The sequence below is a fragment of the Chlorocebus sabaeus genome, chromosome 7 (assembly GCF_047675955.1).
Source record: "Chlorocebus sabaeus isolate Y175 chromosome 7, mChlSab1.0.hap1, whole genome shotgun sequence".
Classification (NCBI taxonomy): domain Eukaryota; kingdom Metazoa; phylum Chordata; class Mammalia; order Primates; family Cercopithecidae; genus Chlorocebus; species Chlorocebus sabaeus.
The window spans coordinates 95,782,216-95,804,089 of record NC_132910.1 but is presented as its reverse complement, the minus strand read 5'-3'; the positions used below and the strand labels follow the sequence as shown (position 1 = coordinate 95,804,089).

At 38.7% G+C, this 21,874-nt stretch overlaps 1 protein-coding gene and 1 pseudogene across 3 annotated transcripts in view; one reads left to right on the top strand and one right to left on the bottom strand.

Annotated features, from left to right (window-relative positions):
• ANAPC10 (anaphase promoting complex subunit 10) overlaps window positions 1–21,874 on the top strand; it is a 135,187-nt gene that overhangs the window by 91,283 nt on the left and 22,030 nt on the right. The window lies entirely within an intron of this gene.
• LOC103236326 (large ribosomal subunit protein uL29 pseudogene) lies at window positions 18,154–18,698 on the bottom strand (annotated as a pseudogene).

Sequence of the window (21,874 nt, the reverse complement as noted above, 5' to 3'; positions counted from 1 at the left end):
GCTGGCTGTATGAGGTGTCATTCGGCTCCTACTGGGAGACGTCTCTCAGTTAAGCTACTCAGGAGTCAGGGACCCACTTGAGGAGGCAGTCTGTTCGTTTTCAGATCTTAAACTCTGTGCTTGGAGAACTACTGCTCTCTTCAGAGCTGTCAGACAGGGACATTTAAGTCTACAGAAGTTTCTGCTGCCTTTTGTTCAGCTATGCCCTGCCCCCAGAGGTGGAGTCTACAGAGGCAGGCAGGCCTCCTTGAGCTGCAGTGTGTTCCACCCAGTTCCAGCTTCCCAGCCACTTTGTTTACCTACTCAAGCCTCAGCGATGGTGGACGCCCCTCCCCCAGCCTCGCTGCCGCCTTGCAGTTCAGTCTCAGAGTATTGTACTAGCAGAGAGCAAGGCTCCATAGGCGTGGGACCCTCCCAGCCAGGCACGGGATATAATCTCCTGGTGTGCTGTTTGCTAAGACCATTGGAAAAGCACAGTATTACAGTGGGAGTGTCCTGATTTTCCAGGTACTGTCTGTCATGGCTTCCCTGTGCTAGGAAAGGGAATTCCCCGACCCCTTGCACTTCCGTGGTTAGGCGATGCCCCACCCTGCTTTGGCTCACACTCTGTGGGCTGCACTCATTGTCCAACAAGCCCCAGTGAGATGAACCTGGTACCTCAGTTGGAAATGCAGAAATCACCCATCTTCTGCATCTCTCACTCTGGAGCTGTAGGCTGGAGCTGTTCCTATTCGGCCATCTTGGAACTGGCACCTCCCAGGAGATGTATATTTTTGACTCATCAGCATATAGCCACTTGAGGTACCAGAAGTGATGAACCTGGACAGTTATATGATTAATCCCTGTATCGTGGGACTAGTTTTAGGACAGAACTATGAGGAATGCAACGTTTAAGGAACATAGAGAGGGGTCTCTAGAGAGACAAGGGAGAAATGAGAGAGGTGGGAGGAATACCTGAAGAAGGTGAAATCACAGAGGTAACGAGACAAGGACATTTCAGTAGAGAGGCTGCACCAAATACTGACAGAAAAAAGGCTAAGAAGGTTCAAACTGAAAAGGATCCCATGGACTTAGCAATAATGAAATTTATGTTATCTTACTATCTTACATTTCTGAGGAAAATACAACAATTATACAGAAATAAAATTATCCTCATTTTATTTTTGACCTACAAAAATGACAGTTTGATATGATTCATCCTAACAGATAGAGAAATAAAGGTTGGCTAGCAGAGGTAATTTGCTTCATTTCCTGATGAGAAGTGAAATTCAAATCTAGGTCTTCTTCTATCATCTGGTCTGATGTTCTTTGTACTGCACTACGTTCTTTTATTCATTGCTATCATTCCTTGATTATTCATCATTTGAAGACATGAATTCAGGAGACCCATATCTCATGCAGTGACACCCATAGGCTCAAAGTAAAGGGATCTGCCAAGCAAATCCCTTTATGTTTGCCAAACAAATTCCTTTTATAGTTTCCACTTGATTGGCAGATTTTTCAGATAAAAAGGCAGGGTTGCTATAATTTCAGACAAAGCAGCCTTTAAAACAATAAAGATCATAAAAGACAAAAAAGGGCATTACATAATGGTAAAGAGCTCAATTCAACAAGAGGACCTAACTGCCCTAATTATATACGCACTCTACACAGGAGCACCCAAATTCATAAAGCAAGTTCTTAGAGACCTATGAAGAGACTTAGAAAACCACACAATAATAGTGGGGAGACTTTCACACCACACTGTTAGTATTAGATCATTGAGGCAGAAAACTAACAAAGATATTCAGGACCTGAACTCAACACTTAACTAAATGGACCTCATAGATACCTACAGAACTCTCCACCCCAAAACAACAGAATATACATGCTTCTCATCTACACATGGCACATACTATAAAATTAACGACACAATCAGGCATAAAACAATCCTAAGAAATTCAAACCTGAAATTATGCCAACCATGCTCTAAGACTACAACACAATAAAAATAGAAATCAATACTAAGAAAATCACTCAAAGCCATGCAATTACATGGAAATGAAACAACCTGCTCCTGAATGACTTCTGGGTACATATGAACTTAAGGCAGAAATCAAGAAATTCTTTGAAACTAACGAAAACAAAGATAAAATATACCAGAATCTCTGGGACACAGCCAAAGCAGTATTAAGAGGGAAGGAAGTTTATAGCACTAAATGCCCACATCAAAAAGTTAAGAAAGATCTCAATTTAACAGCCTAATATCATAACTAAAAGAACTAGGGAACCAAGAGCAAACCAACCCCAAGGCTAGCAGAAGACAAGAAATAACCAAAATCAGAGCTGAACTGAAGGAAATTGAGACGTGAAAAACCATACAAAGGGTCAGTGAATTTAGGAACTGGTTATTTGAAAGAATAAGATAGACTGCTAGCTAGACTAATAAAGAAAAAAAGGAGAAAAGATCCAAAGTACAGTCAGAAATGACAAAAGGGATGTAACCACTGACCCCACAGAAATCCAAAATCCGTGAAAGACTATTATGAACACCTCTTTGCACATAAGCTAGAAAACCAAGAAGCGGATACGTTCTTTTTAGCCAGGTGTGGTAGTTCACGCCTGTAATCCCAGCTACACGGGAGGCTGAGGTAGGAGGATGGCTACAGCCTGGGAGGCAGAGGTTGCAGTGAGCCAAAAATGGTGCCACCACACTCAAGCCTGGGCAGTAGAGCCAGACCTTGTTTCAAAAAAAGAAGAGGAGAAAGAAATGGATACATTTTTGGAAATATAATCTCTGAAGATTGAACAAAGAAGAGATTGAATCCCTAAACAGATCAATAATGATTTCTGAAACTGAATCAGTAATAAAAAGCCTACCAACCAGGAAAAGCCCATAACCACACATATCCATAGTCAAATTCTACCAGTTGTGTAAGGAAGAACTGGTACTAATCCTACTGAAACTTTGAGAAGGAGGGACTCTTCCCTAATTCATTCTGTGTGGCCAGCAGCATCCTGACACCAAACCCTGGCAGAGACATAACAACAAAAAGGAAAACTTCCGGCCAAAATCCTTCATGAACATAGATGCAAACATCTTCAACAAAATACTAGCAAACTGAATCCAGCAGCACATCAAAAAGCTAATCCACCATCATCAAGTAGGCTTCATCCCTGGAATACAAAGTTGGTTCAACACATGCAAATCAATGAATGTAATCTGAAAACAAAAAGCATGTGATCATTTCAACAGATGCAGAAAAGGCTTTTAATAAAATTCAACATCCTCTCGTGATAAAAACCCTCAACAAATCAAGCATTGAAGGAACATACTTCAAAATAATAGGAGGCATCTTTGACAGACCCACAGCCAACATCACACTGAATGGGCAAAAGCTGGAAGCATTCCTCTTAAAAACTGGAACAAAACAAGGATGCCCTCACTTACCACTCCTATTCAGCATAGTCCTGGAAGTTGTAGCCAGAGCAGTCAGGCAAGAGAAATAAATAAAGGCATCCAGATAGGAAGATCAGAACTCAAACTATCACCGTTTGCAAATGATATTATGCTAGACCTACAAAACAGCATAGTTACTCTGCCCTATAGTTCCTCGATCTGATAAATGACTTCAGCAAAATTTCAGGATACAAAATCAGTGTACAAAAATCAGTAGCATACCTATAATCTAACAACATCCAAGCTGAGGGCCACATCAAGAATGCAGTTCTATTTACAGTAGCCACAGAAAGAAAAAACTACCTGAGAATACAGGTAACCAAGGAGGAGAAATGGGAATTACAAGACACTACTCAAAAAAAAAAAAAAAAAAAAAAAAAAAAAAAAAAAAAAAAAAAAAAATTCAGAGATGATACAAACACATAAGAAAAACCTTCCAAGCTCATGGATAGGAAGGCTCAATATTGTTAAAAGGCCATACTGCCCAAAGCTATTTACAAATTCAGTGCTATTCCTATCAAATTACCAATGACATTGTTCACAGAATTAGAAAAAAACTGTTTTGAAATTCATATGGAACCAAAAAAGAGCTTAAATAGCCAAGGTGATTGTAAGCAAAAAGAACAAAACTAGAAGCATCACACCTGACTTGAAACTAGTATAAGGCTATATTAACAAAACAGCATGATAGTAATACAATAACAGGCACACCAATGGAACAGAATAGAGAGCTCAGAAATGATGCTGTACTCCTACAACCATCTGATCTTCAACAAAGTCGACAAAAACAAGCAATGGGGAAAGGACTCCCTATTCAATAAATGGTGCTGGGATAACTGGCTAACCAAAGGCAGAAGATTGAAACTGGATCCCTTCCTTACACCATATACAAAAATCAGTAACACTGCTGTTGGGAATGTAAATTAGTTCAGCCATTGTGGAAAGCAGTTTGGCAATTTCTCAAAGAGATTAAAAATAGAATTACCATTTCACTCAACAGTTCCATTATTCAGTATATACCCAAGGTAATATAAATCGTTCTACCATAAAGACATATGCACATGTATGTTCAATGCAGCTAATAGCAAAGACATGGAATCAACCTAAAAGCCATTCAATGGTAGAGTGGATTTTTAAAATGTACATATATCACATTTTGGAATTCCAAATTTCACATAATGGAATACTGTGCAGTCATAAAAGAGAATGAGATCATGCCCTTTACCACAACATGGATGGAGCTGGATGCCAGTGTCCTAAGCAAACTAACACAAGAACAGAAAACCACATACTGCATGATCTCACTTTTAAGTGGGAGCTAAACATTGAATACACATGGACACAAAGAAGGGAACAATAGTCGCTGGGACTTACTTGAGGGTGGAAGATGGGAGGAGGGTGGGGATGGAAATCTACCTATTGGGTATTATGCTTACCACCTGGGTGACTAAATAATCTTTACACCAAATCCCCATGATATGCAATTTCCCTGTATAATAAACCTGCACATGTGCCTCTGAACCTAAAATAAAAGTTAGAAAAAGATATTTAGCCTTTTACAACAAAAGTAAAGAATATTTTATTATGTATATAATTTTGTAAGTTTTAAAAATTTTTAAAAATTTTTATTATGTACATATGTATGTAACTTTTTAATGATAGTTAAATATGATTAATCTGGAAATAGTTTTCCTTTTTCAGTCCAAAGATTTTCTGTAATTTCTTCTTAAAATGTGTTATCTTTGGCTTTTGATAAAAGTATTCTTTTTAATTGACATTGACTTCAAATTTATTCAAAATTGTTCATGCAGATTAGTAGAACACTAGTTGTTCTTTTGTTATGCCTTTTTAAAAAAAAACACATTAAGACTAGTTAAGCTATGTAATCTTAACTCTCTAGGAACAATTTCTGGAGTAGTTTCTCTGTATAGAAACTTTTCTGATTTTCTGGTCCAAAATGAATGATTTGAACATGTGTAGTAGGGTGACTGATTTTGACTTTCAAAGACATCTTCTTAGGTGGTCGCCTTCTTCACTAGGAGTGAAGAGCTTGCTTTCCATAGTGAGCCTTTTGAGTTGGCGTCTTCTTAAGCTGCTTTTGTGGTAGCTGCTTCCTTTTAACACATTTGGAACTTCTGAAGTTTCTTTTGGATCATATTAGACCTTTTTCCTCCAGAACTAGGTCATCATTAATGTTAACTTGTTCGGTTTCTTTCTAAGTGAAAGGATGGTTAAAATTCTAGAATCTGCTGCTTCATGTGTTGACAATTCTCGTAGTAAGATTCTGTAGAATTTCATTAAGTCACAGCTATGGTTAGTAAAGGAGAAGTACTGAGAGTAGGGAGAAAAGAGCAACTCCTGAAGCAACTATCAAGTAGTTTTTCCTTCCTTCGTTTATTTTCCATGGATATGTGATTCGCAGTAGGAAAAGACATGTAAACAATTTTATACTTAATATTTGACATGATTTTTATTGATGAATTCCTTTTTATAATGTAAGCTTTGTTTATGCTGCAGTTAATACTGTAAATCAGTGCATGCCTAGTGGGTTACATCTGCTCTTAAGTAAGTCACAACCAGAGTAGATAGTGACTTCAAGGTTGCTAATAGGAAGCAGAAGATCCAAAAGCCAGACTGAGAGATGTCGATGTCTTCATAAAGAAACTCTAATGGATCCTATTTACACCATTGTAGGTTTACACCATTGTTATGATATCACCATAGCAGCTGATATCAGGGAAAGAGTATTGAGTGATGGGAAAGGTGGTGGGTGGTCCCTATTCAGAAGTGACCTGGTAGTCTTTGGGTTGGCAGTAGTGCTGATTTTGTGACCCATTACGTAACTTCTCCTAATGTTAGTACAATAGTATTTAATCTTACAGCGTTTAAGAACTATACATCTTCAAAGTTCTTCATTTTGTAAAACTTTAACTCTCTACGTTTTTAACAATAATTCTCAATTTCTCTTTCCCCTTAGCAACCACTATTCTTTCTGATTTTTGACTACTCTTAAGTACATCATCTAAGCAAAATCATGCAGTATTTGTCGTTTTGTGTCTGTTGTATTTCACTTAGAATAATGTCCTCAAGGTTCATCTACACTGAAGCACGTGTCAGAATCTTCCTTCCTTCCTTCCTTCCTTCCTTCCTTCCTTCCTTCCTTCCTTCCTTCCTTCCTTCCTTCCTTCCTTCCTTCCTTCCTTCATTGTACTTTAAGTTCTAGGGTACATGTGCACAATGTGCAGGTTTGTTACATAGTTATACATGTGCCATGTTGGTTGGCTGCACCCAGTAACTCATCATTTGCATTAGGTTTTTCTCCTAATGCTATCCCTCTCCCTGCCTCCCATCCCACAACAGGCCCTGGTGTGTGATGTTCCCCGCCCTATGTCCAAGTGTTCTCATTGTTCATTTCCCATTTATGAGTGAGAACATGTGGTGTTTGGTTTTCTGTCCTTGCGATAGTTTGCTCAGAATGATGGTTTCTAGCTGCATCCATGTCCCTGCAAAGGACATGAACTCATCCTTTTTATGGCTGCATAGTACTCCGTGGTGTATATGTGCTACATTTTCTTTATCCACTCTATCACTGATGGACGTTTGGGTTGGTTCCAAGTCTTTGCTATTGTGAATAGTGCTGCAGTAAACATATGTGCATGTGTCTTTATAGCAGCATGATTTATAATCCTTTGGGTATGTACCCAGTAATGGGAATGCTGGGTCAAATGGTATTTCTAGTTGTAGATCCCTGAGGAATTGCCACACTGTCTTCCACAATGGTTGAACTAGTTTACACTCCCACCAACAAAATAAAAGCATTCCTCTTTCTCTACATCCTCTCCAGCATCTGTTGTTTCCTGACTTTTTAATGATCTCCATTTTAACCGATGTGAGATGATATCTCACTGTAGTTTTGATTTGTATTTCTCTGATGACCAGTGATGATGAGCATGTTTTAATGTGTCTGTTGGCTGCATAAATATCTTCTTTTGAGAAGTGTCTGTTGATATCCTTTGCCCACTTTTTGATGGGGTTGTTTTTTTCTTGTAAATTTTGTTTAAGTTCTTTGTAGATTCTGGATATTAGCCCTTTGTCAGATGGGTAGATTGCAAAAATTTTCCTCCCATTCTGTAGGTTGTCTTTTCACTCCAATGGTAGTTTCTTTAGCTGTGCAGAGGCTCTTTAGTTTACTTAGATCACATTTGTCAATTTTGGCTTCTCTTGCCATTGCTTTTGGTGTTTTAGACATAAAGTCCCTGCCCATGCCTCGGTCCTGAATGGTATTGCCTAGGTTTTCTTCTAGGATTTTTATGGTTTTAGGTCTAACATTTAAGTCTTTAATCCGTCTTGAATTAATTTTTGTATAAGGTGTAAGGAAGGGATCCAGTTTCAGCTTTCTACATATGGCTAGCCAGTTTTCCCAGCACCATTTATTAAATAGGGAATCCTTTCCCCATTTCTTGTTTTCGTCAGGTTTCTCAAAGATCAGATGGTTGTAGATGTGTGGTGTTATTTCTGAGGCCTCTGTTCTGTTCCATTGGTCGATATAATCGGTTTTGGTACCAGTACCATGCTGTTTTGGTTACTGTAGACTTGTAGGATCATTTGAAGTCAGGTAGCATGATGCCTCCCTCCAGCTTTGTTCTTTTTGCTTAGGATTCTCTTGGCAATGCAGGCTCTTTTTTGGTTCCATATGAACTTTAAAGTAGTTTTTTCCAATTCTGTGAAGAAAATCATTGGTAGCTTGATGGGGATGGCATTGAATCTATAAATTACCTTGGGCAGTATGGCCATTATCACAGTATTGATTATTCCTATCTATGAGGATGGAATGTTCTTCCATTTGTTTGTGTCCTCTTTTATTTCACTGAGCAGTGGTTTGTAGTTCTCCTTGAAGAGGTCCTTCACATCTCTTGTAAGTTGGATTCTTAGGTGTTTTATTCTCTTTGTATCAATTGTGAATGGGAGTTCACACATGATTTGGCTGTTTGTCTGTTATTGGTGTATAGGAATACTTGTGATTTTTGCACATTGATTTTGTATCCTGAAACATTGCTGAAGTTGCATATCAGCTTAAAGAGATTTTGGGCTGAGATGATGGCATTTTCTAAATATACAATCATGTCATCTGCAAACAGGTACAATTTGACTTCCTCTTTTCCTAATTGAATACCCTTTATTTCTTTCTCTTGTCTGATTGCCCTGTCCAGAAGTTCCAATACTATGTTGCCTAGGAGTGGTGAGAGAGGGTATCACTGTCTTGTACCAGTTTTCAAAGGGAATGCTTCCAGTTTTTGCCCATTCAGTATGATATTCGCTGTGGGTTTGTCATAAATAGGTCTTATTATTTTGAGATACGATTCCATCAATACCTAGTTTATTGAGAGTTTTTAACATGCAGGGCTGTTGAATTTTGTCAAAAGCCTTTTCTGCATCTATTGAGATAATCATGCGGTTTTTGTCTTTGGTTCTGTGTATGTGATGGATTATGTTTATTGATTTGTGTATGTTGAACCAGCCTTGCATCCCAGGGATGAAGCCCACTTGATCATGGTGGATAAGCTTTTTGATGTGCTGCTGGATTTTGTTTGCCAGCATTTTATTGAGGATTTTCACATCAATGTTCATCAGCTATATTGGTCTAAAATTCTCTTTTTTTTGTTGTATCTCTGTCAGGCTTTGGTATCAGGATGATGCTGGCCTTATCAAATGAGTTAGGGAGGATTCCCTCTTTTCTATTGATTGGAATAGTTTCAGAAGGAATGGTACCAGCTCCTCTTTGTACCTCTGGTAGAATTCAGCTGTGAATCCGTCTGGTCCTAGACTTCTTTTGGTTGGTAGGCCATTAATTATTGCCTCAATTTCAGAGCCTCTTACTGGTTTATTCAGAGATTCCACTTCTTCCTGGTTTAGTCTTGGAAGGGTGTGTGTGTCCATGAATTTATCCATTTCTTCTAGATTTTCTACTTTATTTGCATAGAGGTGTTTATAGTATTGTCTTTTTGTAATTTGTATTTCTGTGGGATCAGTGGTGATATCTCCTTTATCAGTTTTTATTGCATCTATTTGATTTTTCTCTCATTTCTTCTTTATTAGTTTTGCTAGCAGCCTGTCAGTTTTGTTGATCATTTCTAAAAATCAGCTTCTGGATTCATTGATTTTTTTGAAGGGTTATTTTTTGTCTCTGTGTCCTTCAGTTCTACTCTGATCTGAGTTATTTCTTGCCTTCTGCTGGCTTTTGAATGTGTTTGCTCTTGCTCCTCTAGTTCTTTTAATTGTGTTGTTAGAGTGTCAATTTTAGATCTTTCCTGCTTTCTCTTGTGGGCATTTAGTGCTATAAATTTCCCTCTACACGCTGCTTTAAATGTGTCCCGGAGATTCTGGTATGTTGTGTCTTTGTTCTCACTGGTTTCAAAGAACATCTTTATTTCTGCCTTCATTTCGTTATATACTCAGTACTCATTCAGGAGCAGGTTGTTCAGTTTCCATGTAGTGCGGTTTTGAGTGAGTTTCTTAATCCTGAGTTCTAATTTGATGGCACTGTTGTTTGAGAGACAGTTTATTGTGATTTCTGTTCTTTTACATTTGCTGAGGAGTGCTTTACTTCCAACAATTTGGTCTATTTTGGAATAAGTGCAATGTGGTGCTGAGAAGAATGTATATTCTTTTGATTTGGGGTGGAGAGTTCTGTAGATGTCTATTACATCTGCTTGGGTTAGTGCTGAGTTCAAGTCCTAGATATTCTTGTTAACCTTCTGTCTCGTTAATCTGTCAAATATTGACAGTAGGGTGTTAAAATTTCCCATTATTATTGTGTGGGAGTCTAAGTCTCTTGGTAGGTCTCTAAGGATTTGCTTTATGAAAATGTGTGCTTCTGTATTGGGCGCATATATATTTAGGATAGTTAGCTCTCCTTGCCGCATTGATCCCTTTACCATTGTGTAATGCCCTTCTTTGTCTGTTTTGATCTTTGTTGGTTTAAAGTCTGTTTTATCAGAGACTAAGATTTGAACCATTGTTTTTTTGTTTTTTGCTTTCCATTTGCTTGGTAAATATTCCTCCATCCCTTTATTTTGAGCCTATGTGTGTCTTTGCACAAGAAATGGATCTACCGAATACAGCACACAGACGAGTCTTGACTCTATCCAATTTGGCAGTCTGTGTTTTTTAATTGGGACATTTAGCCCATTTACATTTAAGGTTAATATTGTTATATGTGAATTTGATCATGTCGTTATGATGTTAGTTGGTTATTTTGCCCGTTAGTTGATGCAGTTTCTTCCTAGCATTGATGGTGTTTACAATTTGGCATGTTTTGGTGTTTACAATTTGCCATGCAGTGGCTCGTACCGGTTGTTTCTTTCCATGTTCAATGCTTCCTTCAGGAGCTCTCGTAAGGAGGCCTGGTGGTGAGAAAATCTCTCAGCATTTGCTTGTCAGTAAAGAATTTTATTTCTCCTTCACTTATGAAACTTAGTTTGGCTGGATATGAAATCCTGGGTTGAAAATTCTTTTCTTTAAGAATGTTGAATATGGGCCCCCACTCTCTTAGGACTAGTGGAGTTTCTGCTGAGATATCTGCTGTTAGTCTGATGGGCTTCCCTTTGTGGGTAACCCGACCTTTCTGTCTGAGTGCCCTTAACATTTTTTCCTTCATTTCAACCTTGGTCAGTGTGATAATTATGTGTCTTGGGGTTGCTCTTCTCGAGGAGTATCTATGTTGTGGTCTCTATATTTCCTGAAATTGAACGTGGGCCTGCCTTCCTAGGTGGGGGAAGTTCCCCTGGGTAATATCCTGAAGAGTATTTTCCATCTTGGTTCCATTCTCACCGTCACTTTCAGGTACACCAATCAAACATAGATTTGGTCTTTTCACTTAGTCCCATATTTCTTGGAGGCTTTGTTCATTTCTTTTTACTCTTTTTTCTCTAAAGTTGTCTTCCTGCTTTGTTTCATTCATTTGATCTTCAATCACTGATACTCTTTCTTCCACTTGATTGAATCAGCTATTGAAGCTTGTGCATGAGTCACGTAGTTCTTCTGCCGTGGTTTTCAGCTCCATCAGGTCATTTAAGGTCTTCTCTACACTGTTTATTCTAGTTAGCCATTCCTCTTCTTTTTTCAAGGTTTTTAGCTTCCTTGTGATGGGTTCGAACATCCTTGTTTAGCTCTGAGAAGTTTGTTGTTACCAACCTTCTGAAGCCTACTTCTGTCAGCTCATCAAAGTCATTCTTTGTCCAGCTTTGTTCCGTTGCTGGTGAGGAGCTGCGTTCCTTTGAAGGAGAAGAGGCGCTCCGGTTTTTAGAATTTTCATCTTTTCTGCTCTGGTTTCTTCCCATCTTTGTGGTTTTATCTGCCTTTGGTCTTGGTTGGTGACGTACAGATGGGGTTTTGGTGTGGATGTCCTTTTTATTGATGTTGATGCTATTCCTTTCTGTTTGTTAGTTTTCCTCCTAAGAGTCAGGTCCCTTAGCTGCAGGTCTGTTGGAGTTTCCTGGAGGTCCACTCCAGATCATTTGCCTGGGTATCACCAGCGGAGGCTGCAGAACAGCAAATATTACACAACAGCAAATATTGCTGCCTGATCCTTCCTCTGGAAGCTTCCTCCCAGAGGCGCACCCAGCTGTGTGAGGTGTCAGTCCACCTCTACTAGGAAGTGTCTCTCAGGTAGGCTACTTGGGGATCAGGGACCCACTTGAGGAGGCAGCCTGTCTGTTCTCTAAGCTCAAATACTGTGCTGGAAGAACCACTGCTCTCTTCAGAGCTATCAGACAGGACGTTTAAGTTTGCAGAAGTTTCTGCTGCTTTTTGTTCAGCTATGCCCTGCCCCCAGAGGTGGAGCCTACAGATGCAGCAGGCCTTGCTGAACTGCCATTGGCTCCACCCCATTCGTGCTTCCACAGCCGCTTTATTTACCTGCTCAAGCCTCAGCAATGGCAGACATACCTCCCCATGCCAGGCTGCTATCTCACAGGTCGATCTCAGACTGCTGCATTAGCAGTTGGCAAGGCTCCGTGGGTGTTGGACCTGCTGATCTGGGTGCAGGATACAATCTGTTGGTGTATCGTTTGCTAAGACCGTTGGAAAAGCGCAGTATTTGGGCAGGAGTGTCCTGTTTTTCCAGGTACCATCTGTCATGGCTTCCCTTGGCTAGGAAAGGGAAATCCCCCAACCCCTTGTTCTTCCCGGGTGAGGCGATGCCCCGCTCGCCTTCCGTGGACTGCACCCACTGTCCAACCAGTGCCAATGAGATGATCCAGGTACGTCAGTTGGAAATACGGAAATCACCCGTCTTCTGATTTGATCACGCTGGGAGGTGCAGGCTAGAGCTGTTCCTATTCTGCCATCTTGGAATGGACCCAATTACCTTAGAATTTCTTTCTTTTTAAGGCTAATACTTGGTTATATGTTTATACCACAATTTGCTTATCCATTCAACCATCAGTGGATGCTTGGTTTGCTTCCATGTTCTAGCTATTATGAACAATGCTGCTATGAATGTAGTCTGCAGATATCTCTTTGAGACCCTGTTTTCAGTTCTTTATATGGCCAGAAGTCACATTTCTAGAAATATGACGAATCCTTTTTTTTTTTTTTTTTTGAGACAGAGTTTCACTCTGTTGCCTGCCCTGGAGTGCAGTGACCGGATCTTGGCTCACTGCAACCTCCACCTCCCACTTTATATCCCTTGTAAGTTGGATTCCTAGGTATTTTATTCTCTTTGAAGCTATTGTGAATGGGAGTTCATTCATGATTTGGCTCTCTGTTTGTCTGTTACTGGTGTATAAGAATGCTTGTGATTTTTGCACATTGATTTTGTATCCTGAGACTTTGCTGAATTTGCTTATCAGCTTAAGGAGATTTTGGGCTGAGATGATGGGGTTTTCTAAATATACAATCATGTCATCTGCAAACAGGGACAATTTGACTTCATCTTTTCCTAACTGAATACCTTTATTTGTTTCTCTTGCTTGATTGCCCTGGCCAGAACTTCCAACACTGTGTTGAACAGGAGTGGTGAGAGAGGGCATCCCTGTCTTGTACCAGTTTTCAAAGGGAATGCTTCCAGTTTTTTCCCATTCAGTATGATATCGACTGTGGGTTTGTCATAAATAGCTCTTATGATTTTGAGATATGTTCCATCAATACCTAGTTTGTTGAGAGTTTTTAGCATGAAGGGCTGTTGAATTTTGTTGAAGGCCTTTTCTGCATCTATTGAGATAATCATGTGGTTTTTGTCTTTGGTTCTGTTTATATCCTGGATTACATTTATTGATTTGCGTATGTCGAACCAGCCTTGCATCCCAGGGATGAAGCCCACTTGATTGTGGTGGATAAACTTTTTGATGTGCTGCTGGATTTAGTTTGCCTGTATTTTATTGAGGATTTTTGCATCGATGTTTATCAGGGATATTGGTCTAAAATTCTCTTTTTTTGTTGTGTCTCTGTCAGGCTTTGGTATCAGGATGATATTGGCCTCGTAAAATGAGTTAGGGAGGATTCCCTCTTTTTCTATTGATTGGAATAGTTTCAGGAGGAATGTTACCAACTCCTTCTTGTACTTCTGGTAGAATTCGGCTGTGAATCCGTCTGGTCGTAGACTTTTTTTGGTTGGTAGGCTATTAATTATTGCCTCAATTTCAGAGCCTGCTATTGGTCTATTCAGAGATTCAACTTCTTCCTGGTTTAGTCTTGGAGAGTGTAAGTGTCCAGGAAATTATCCATTTCTTCTAGGTTTTCTAGTTTATTTCATAGAGGTGTTTATAGTATTCTCTGATGGTAGTTTGTATTTCTGTGGGGTCGGTGGTGATATCCCCTTTATCATTTTTTATTGCTTCTGTTTGATTCTTCTCTCTTTTCTTCTTTATTAGTTTTGCTAGCGGTCTATCAATTTTGTTGATCTTTCTAAAAAACCAGCTCCTGGATTCATTGATGTTTTGGAGTGTTTTTTGTGTCTCTATCTCCTTCAGTTCTGCTCTGATCTTAGTTATTTCTTGCCTTCTGCTAGCTTTTGAGTGTGTTTACTCTTGCTTCTCTAGTTCTTTTAATTGTGATGTCCGGGTGTCAATTTTAGCTCTTTCCTGCTTTCTCTTGTGGGCATTTAGTGCTATAAATTTCCCTCTACACACTGCTTTAAATGTGTCCCGGAGATTCTGGTATGTTGTGTCTTTGTTCTCATTGGTTTCAAAGAACATCTTTATTTCTGCCTTCATTTCGTTATATACTCAGTAGTCATTCAGGAGCAGGTTGTTTAGTTTCCATGTAGTTGAGCGGTTTTGATTGAATTTTTTAGTCCTGAGTTCTAGTTTAATGGCACTGTGGTCTGAGAGACAGTTTGTTATAATTTCTGTTCTTTTACATTTGCTGAGGAGTGCTTTACTTCCACCTGAGTGGTCAATTTTGGAACAAGTGCGATGTGGTGCTGAGAAGAATGTATATTCTGTTGATTGGGGTGGAGAGTTCTGTAGATGTCTATTAGGTCTGCTTGGTGCAGAGTTGAGTTCAATTCCTGGATATCCTTGTTAACTTTCTGTCTCATTGATCTGTCAAATATTGACAGTGGGGTGTTAAAGTCTCCCATTATTATTGTATGGGAGTCTTAGTCTCTTTGTAAGTCTCTAAGGACTTGCTTTATGAATCTGGGTGTTCGTGTATTGGGTGTTTATATATTTAGGATAGTTAGCTCTTCCTGATGAATTGATCCCTTTACCATTATGTAGTGGCCTTCTTTGTCTCTTTTGATCTTTGATGGTTTATCAGACTAGGATTGCAACCTTGCTTTTTTTTTGTTTTCCATTTGCTTGGTATATCTTACTCCATCCCTTTATTTTGAGCTTATGTGTGTTTCTGCATGTGGAGATTCAGGAGATGGGTCTTGACTCTTTATCCAGTTTGCCAGTCTGTGTCTTTTAATTGGACCATTTAGTCCATTTACATTTAAGGTTAATATTGTTATGTGTGGACTTGATCCTGTCATTATGATATTAGCTGGACATTTTGCTCGCTTGTTGATGCAGTTTCTTCCTAGCATCGATGGACTTTACATTTTGACATGTCTTTGCAATGGCTGGTACCTGTTGTTCCTTTCCATGTTCAGTGCTTCCTTCAGGACCTCTTGTAGGGTAAGCCTGGTGGTGACAAAATCTCTAAGCATTTGCTTGTCTGTAAAGGATTTTTATTTCTCCTTCACTTATGAAACTTAATTTGGCTGGATATGAAATTCTGAGTTGAAAATTCTTTTCTTTAAGAATGTTGAATATTGGCCCCCACTCTCTTCTGGCTTGGAGCGTTTCTGCTGAGAGATCTGCTGTTAGTCTGATGGGCTTCCCTTTGTGTGGAACCCGACCTTTTTCTCTGGCTGCCCTTAACATTTTTTCCTTCATTTCCACTTTGGTGAATCTGACAATTATGTATCTTGGAGTTGCTTTTCTCGAGGAGTATCTTTGTGTCATTCTCTGTATTTCCTGAATTTGGATGTTGGCCTGCCTTGCTAGGTTGGGGAATTTCTCCTGAATGATATCCTGTAGAGTGTTTTCCAACTTGATTCCATTTTCCCCATCACTTTCAGGCACACCAGTCAGATGTGGGTTTGGTCTTTTCACATAATCCCATATTTCTTGGAGGCTTTGTTCATTTTGTTTTACTCTTTTTTCTCCACACTTCTGTTCTCACTTCATTTCATTCATTTGATCTTCAATCACTGATACTCTTTCTTCCAGCTGATTGAGTCAGTAACTGAAGCTTGTGCATTTGTCACGCATTTCTCGTGTTATGGTTTTCATCTTTATCCGTTCTTTCAAGGTCTTCTTTGCATTGATTATTCTGGTTATCCATTCATCCATTCTTTTTTCAAGGTTTTTAGTTTCTTTGCGCTGGTTATGTAGTTCCTCCTTTAGCTCTGAGAAGTTTGATTGACTGAAGCTTTCTTCTCTCAACTCGTCAAAGTCATTCTCCGTCCAGCTTTGTTCTGTTGCTGGCGATGAGCTGTGTTCCTTTGGAGGGGGAGATGCGCTGTGATTTTTTGAATTTCCAGCTTTTCTGCACTGCTTTTTCCCCATCTTTCTGGTTTTATCTGCATTTGGTATTTGATGACGGTGGCGAACTGATGGGGTTTTGGTGTGGGTGTCCTTTCTTTTTGTTAGTTTTCCTTCTAACAGTCAGGACCCTCAGCTGTAGGTCTGTTGGCGATTGCTTGAGGTCCACTCCAGACCCTGTTTGCCTGGGTATCAGCAGTGGAGGCTGCAGAAGATAGAATATTGCTGAACAGCGAGTGTTGCTGATTCTTGCTCTGGAAGCGTCATCTCAGGGGTGTACCCTGCCGTGTGAGGTGTGAGGTGTTGGTCTGCAATGTAAGGTCTTACATTGAAGTCTCTAATCTATCTTCAGTTAATTTTTGTATATGGTGAGAGACATGGGTTTAGTTTTATTATTCTGCGTATAGCAGAATAATAAATAAAGCCTCCAATTTTCCCAGCACTATTTATTCAATAGGGTGCCCATTTCCCAATTTATGTTTTTGTATGCTTTGTCAAAGATCAATTGGATGTAGGTATGTGGCTTTATCTCTGGGTTCTCTACTCTGTTCCATTGATCTATGTGTCGTTTTTTTTTGTTTTGTTTTGTTTTGTTTTGTTTTGTTTTTGAGATGGAGTCTCACCCTGTTGCCCAGGCTGGAGTGCAATGGTGCCATCTCAGCTCACTGCAACCTCCACCTCCTCGGTTAAAGCGATTCTCCTGCCTCAGCCTCCCAAGTAGCTGGGACTATAGGTGCGTGCCACCACACCTAGCTAATTTTGTTGTATCTTTAGTAAAGACGGGGTTTCACCATGTTGGCCAGGGTGGTCTCAAACTCCTGACCTCGTGATCCGCCCACCTCGGTCTCCCAAAGTGCTGGAATTACAGGCATAAGCCACCACTCCTGGCCTATGTGTCTATTTTTATACTAGTACCATGCTGTTTTGGTTACTATAGCTTTATAGTGTAATTTGAAATCAAGTAATTTGATACCTCCAACTTTATTCTGTATTCTTAAGATTACTTTGGCTATTTGGGGCCTTTTTTGGTTCTATATGAATTTTAGAATTTTCTTTTTAATTCTAGGGAAAAGAATCTTGATAATTTCATAGGGATTGCATTGAAACTGTAGATTGCCTTGGGCAATATCATCATTTTAGCAATGTTGATTCTTCCAATTTAGGAGCTTGGGATGTTTTTCCATTTGTTTGTGTCATCTGCGATTTCTTTCATCAGTGTTTTGTAATTTTCCTTATAGAGATTGTGTACCTCCTTGGTTCAGTATATTTCTAAGTTTTTTTTTTTTTTTTTTTCCGGTAGCTATTGGAATTGAGATTGCCTTCTTGATTTGGTCCTTGGCTAGATCATTATTGTTATATGAAAATGCTGCTCATTTCTCTATATTAATTTCTTATCTTAAAACGTTTCTGAATTCATTTGTCAAATCCGAGTGTCTTTTGGTGGAGTCTTTAGGGTTTTCTAGATAAATCACATCATTAGCAAAAAAGGATAATTTGACTTTCTCTTTTCCAACTTGGATGCTGGTTTTTGTTTTTTCTCTTGCCTGCTGATTGCTCTGACAGGGACACCTGGTACTACTTTGAATACGAGTGGTGAAAGTTAGCATCTTTTTCATGTTGCAGTACTTAGAGGGAATGCTTTCAACTCTTCCGTATTAAATCTGATGACTATGGGTTTTGTTATTTTTTGTTGTTGTTGTAGTTGTTCATTTTGGTTTGTTTGTTTTTTCTTTTCTTTTTTTTTTTCTCAGTCAGCTGTGCTTTATTCACTCAGGCCTTGACCGCGTGCTACCACAGCGGGTACAGCCGCTCCTTCTGCTGCTGCTGCTTTGTCTTCAGGTTCTCCTCCTGCTTGTTGAGCCGGTGGCGCATGGCGCCTGTCTTCTTAGGCCGCAGGTCCAGGGGCTTGTACTTCTTGCCGGTTGTAGAATTTCCTGAGGTTTTCCTTCTGAGTCTGGTTAATAACTGTGAGGACACGCGCAATGGATTTGCGGACAACTGGGACCTTAGAGAGCTTGGAGGCCGCACTGCCTGTCACTTTGGTGACGCGCAGCTGGGACAGCTCCACCTTCAGGTCGTCCAGCTGTTTCAGCAGCTCCTCCTTCTTCCCGCGAAGATCTCGAGCCTTGATCTTGGCCATTGCTGCACAGGCCGCCGCCGCCACAGCCGCCTGCTGGGAGGGAAAGAGCTGTCTGTTTTTTTCTTTTGAGACACAGTCTCACTCTGTCACCCAGGCTGGAATGCAGTGATACTATCTTGGCTCACTGCAACCTGTGGCTCCCAGGTTCAAGTGGTTCTCCTGCCTCAGCCTTCCAAGTAGTTGAGACTACAGGTATGTACCACCACACCCAGATATATGTACTACTACACATATATATACGGGTGTGTATATGTGTGTGTGTGTGTGTGTATATATATATATTTTTTAGTATAGTGGAGTTTCACCATGTTGGCCAGACTGGTCTTGAACTCCTGTCCTCAGGTGATCTGCCTTCCTCAGCCTCCCAAAGTGCTAGGATTACAGGCATGAGGCACTGCACCCAGCCTTGGCTGTGGGTTTGTCATGTATGACCTTTATTATGTTGAGGTACGTTCCTTCTACACCTAGTTTGTTTAAGATTTTTGTACTGAAGTGATACTGAATTTTATCAAATGCTTGTTATGTGTCTATTGAGATGATCATATGGTTTTTGTCTTTATTTTTATTTATGTGGTGTATCATGTTTATTGATTTGCTTATGTAAAACCATCCTTGCATCCTTGGGATAAGTCCCACCTGATCCTGTTCTGTTATCTTTTTGATGTGTTATGGGATTTGATTTGCTAGTATTTTATTGAGGAGTTTTGCATCTCTTTTCATCATAGATATCGGTCTGTAGTATTTGTTGTTGTGTTCTTGTCTGGTTTTGGTATCAGGGAGATACTGGCTTCATAGAATGAGTTAGAGAGAATTCTCTCCTCCTTGATGTTTTGGAATAGTTTCAGGAGGACTGGTGTTAGTTTTTCTTTGTATGTTTGGTAGAATTCAACTGTGAATTCATCTGGTCTTGAGTTATTTTTTATTGGGAGATTTTTTTGTTACCGTTTCTATCTTACTACTTATTATTGGTCTGTTCAGTCTGTTTTCTTACTGGTTCAATATTGGGAGGTAGTATGTTTCCAAGAATTTATCTGTTTACTCTAGGTCTTCTAGTTTGTGAGCATATAGTTTTTTATAATAATCTTTGATATTTTGTATTTCTCTGATATCAGGTTTTTCTTAATCCATTCTTCCTCCTTTTTCATTTATGATTGTATGTATTTGAATTTTCTGTCTTCTTGGTTAGTATAGCTAGTGGTTTATCAATTTTGTTTATCTTTTCAAAAAACCAACTCTTCATTTTATTGATTCTTCGTATTTTTTTCTGGTCTTTTAATTTTTTCTTTGTATCTTTTTCGCTTAAGATGTGATGTTAGATTGTTAATTTGGGATCTTTTTACTTTTTTGATATAGGCATTTAATGCTATAAACTCCCCATTGGCACTGCTTTTGCTGTATGTGTTGTCTTTTCATTTTTTATTTCAAAAAAACTTTTACCTTCCATCTTAATTTCTTCATTGACCCAACGATTGTTCAGAAGCATGCTGTTTAATTTTCATGTATTTGTATAGTTTCCGAAGTTCTTGGTGTTGATTTCTAGCTTTATTCCACTGTGATTTGAGAAGATACTATATATGATTTTGATATTTAAAAATTTGTTAAGACTTGTTTTGTGGTCTAAGTTGTAGTCTGTCTCTGTTAAGTCCATTTGATCTAAAGTCCAATGTAAGTCCAATGTTTCTTTGTTAATTATCTATCTCAATGACCTGTCTAGGGCTGTGAGTGGGATGTTAAAGTCACCCACTATTATGATATTGCTATCTGTCTCTTTCTTTAGGTATAGTAATATTTGTTTGGTGAATTTGAGTGCTCTGATATTTTGTGTGTGTGTGTGTGTGTGTGTGTGTGTGTGTATGTATATATTTAGAATTGTTATATTCATTGGCCAAATTGACTCCCTTTGTCATTATATAATGATCTCCTTTGTCTTTTTAAAACTTTTTTTTATTTAAAGTATGTTTTATCTGATGTATGTAAGTATAACTACTCCTGCTCACTTTCGGTTTTCATTTGCATGGAATATCTTTTTCACCCCATTATTTTCAGACTATGTGTCTTTATGAGTATGGTGAGTTTCTTGTAGGCAGCATGTAGTTGGATTATGTGTGTGTTTTTTTAATCCATTTCACCAATCTTTTAAGTGGAGCGTTTGATTCATTTACATTTGAGGTTAATATTGACATGTGAGGCTTTGTTTCTGTCATATTGTTAATTGTTTTCAATTTGTTTTACAAATATCTTTATTGCTTTTTCTCTTTTTGTTTCTGTGACTTGATGAAATTCTGTTGTGTTTCCATTTGATTCCTTTCTTTTCCTCCTTAGTATGATTGTTTTATAAGAACAATGAGTTTTACATTTCTGTATGTTTTTGTGATGATGCATTCCAACCTTTTGTTTCCATGTTTAAGACCCTTTTGAGCATTTCCTGTATGACCCATCTAATTGGTGACAGATCCCCTCAGCATTTGCTTATCTGGGAGAGACTTTATTTTTCCTTCATTTATAAAACTATTCTGACAGGATATAAAAATCTTGGCTGACAGGTTTTCCGTTTTTTTTTTAACTTTCAGCACTTTGAAATTGCCATCCTGCTCTCTTCTAGTCTGTAACGTTTGTGTTGAAAACTTTGCTGTTAGTGTGATGGGGTTTTCTTTACTGGTGACTAGATATTTTTATCTTGTTAATTTTAAAATTCTTTATTTTGCTTTGATTTTAGATATTCTGAATATAATATGCCATGGTGAAGTCCTTTTTGCAATGTATTTTCCTAGGAGTCACTGGGCCTCCTTTATCTTAATAGACTTGGGAAGTTTGCTTGATTATTTCCTTAAGCAGGCTTTCTAAACTTTTTGATCTCTCTTCCTCCTTGGGAATACTGATAATTTGTAAGTTCAGTAGCTTTATGTAGTCCCAGACATTTTGAAGACTTGTTCATTCTTTTAAATTTTTTTCCCTTATTTTTGTCTGACTGGATTCTTTCAAAAGATATGTCATCAAGTTCTGAGATTCTTTCTTCTCTTTGCTCTACTCTATTATTAAAGCTTTCAAATGTATTTTTTATTTTCTTCAATGAATTTTTTGTTTCCAGAATTTCTGCTTTTTTTTTTTTAAAAGAGGTATCGGTCTCCTTGATAAATTTCTCATTCATATCCTGAATTGATTTACTGATTTATTTGTATTGGTTTTCAGATTTCTCCTTCATCTTACTGAGTTTTAATATTTTAAATAATTTTCTGGTATTTTGTGGATTTTTCTTTTTAA